This window comes from Choloepus didactylus, chromosome 10 (genome assembly GCF_015220235.1).
Source record: "Choloepus didactylus isolate mChoDid1 chromosome 10, mChoDid1.pri, whole genome shotgun sequence".
Taxonomy (NCBI): domain Eukaryota; kingdom Metazoa; phylum Chordata; class Mammalia; order Pilosa; family Megalonychidae; genus Choloepus; species Choloepus didactylus.
The window spans coordinates 119899283-119901180 of record NC_051316.1 but is presented as its reverse complement, the minus strand read 5'-3'; positions in this window follow the sequence as shown (position 1 = coordinate 119901180).

Below are 1898 nucleotides of genomic sequence, written 5' to 3'. Positions count from 1 at the left end.
TTCTGTTGACCAGGACTGACATATCTATCTCAAACAGTAACAGTAAGAGCATCCATCCTTACCTTATTCTATATCTCAAACAGTAACAGTAAGAGCATCCATCCTTACCTTATTCTATACTCGATGGGCATGTATAAACTGTTTCCATTAATTATGACCAAGTAACAATTTGCTATAGGTTTTTGGTATATAGTTTTTTCAAGTTTAGGATAACTTCAATTTGTGAAATTCACATGGTTTATACAAAATCACAGATTGACTATCACCAAATTAATTTTCTGCATCTATTGAAGTAATTCCCATTTTTTTCTTTCAGTTTATTCATATCATGATTTACATATCACCTCTATGTCATACAATAATAGTCCCCAGTTCCTTGGGTTTTTATAATAAAAGCACTTACAAATGCATCTGCACATAATAATCAATAATACATTAATTATCCTTGTATTATTATTAGTGAATTTAATAAAATTATTTAAAGGCATAGATTAATATTAATTAATACATATTACTTTGATGGTTTTCAAACTGTACTCTTGGAGTCTTCTTAAACTCAATGAGGGACACTGAAGAGATTGTCCATTATTCTCCTTGCAAAACAATAACTTCAAACAGAGAAACTCTCCTCTTTATTTGTTTTATATATGATGCTCCTGTGTGAATTTTATTTATCAAAAAAATAATAGTTGAGTATTAGTGGTTTAATTAAATGTGTACATCTTTAATCAAAGCATCATTATTACAATTTTACCCATAAGAGATGGTTCCAGAATGAGATGAAATAAATAAATTAGGTGTAGCCTACAAGACACAACATTGCATGCATCTATCATGATGATGTTGTCTTTGTAAATATTTTCAATGCATTTCAATTAAAAAACTTGTATGTGAATTCGTACTCCCTTACCATGTTTAGATGACACTTGAGAAGTCGATCCACAGATGTTCTCCATTCTTCACGAGGTTATGGGCACCACCTGGACCAAGGGGACACCAGGCAGGCAGCTGCCAGGCTTGGCCACATGAGCTGCAGCTTGACTCTGATGGGCAACTTTGCCTCCAGGGGTCCTATTTCATACATAAGAAAAATATTAGAATTTATTTTACAATTGCGTATAAAGCAAATGCACTGATATTGTATTAAAACCACAAAGTTCTTCTATTTTCCTTTTGATTTCAGAAAAATGAAAACTTTTTCACCTGCTCCAAAGTTTGCTGAGCCAAAGGGATATGTTGGCAACCCAGCCCTGGGTAAAAATTCAAAAATGCATCATATCCTGTCAGGTATAGAAATGATTGAAACCAATTTTGTTTAGTTATTAATATTCACCTCCTGTGACAAGCAGACAAGAAAAGAAGAGGATATTATGGGGGAATGTAGAGATGATTCTAATCCATGGGCCAGCTGTAACTTAATCCATGATGGTAAAGGGCCCAATTTTTCAATGATTCTACTTTATTTGAAGTGAAGATGGAAATCCAGATTTAATATATCACTTGTTTAAAATATTGACCTCTAATTCAAATTTAAACACAATACAGGTAATCACGCTAAACAAAGCACTGCCTGCTGGATCTAGACTGTGGGCCTCTGATTTGCAGCCATATTTAAACAACAGAATGAGTAGGAAGGTCAAGAAACTGCTTTGGGAGCCAAAGGACAGTCCTATAAACAAATGTGCTGTCTCTGGACCTTGGAGAAGTCAGGTTCAGGGTTCCTGCTCTGGTGGTCTGGGTTTCTGATAAAATACTTGTTGTTGTTATATGTTGTCTCCAAACCCAGGCTCAATAACACGGAATATGATAGTTAAAAAAAGGCAGCTCTTGTGGACACTGTATTCACAAATTCCTGTTTCTCATCCATAGAGTGCCTGTTGGGAAAAAGCATATGTGAC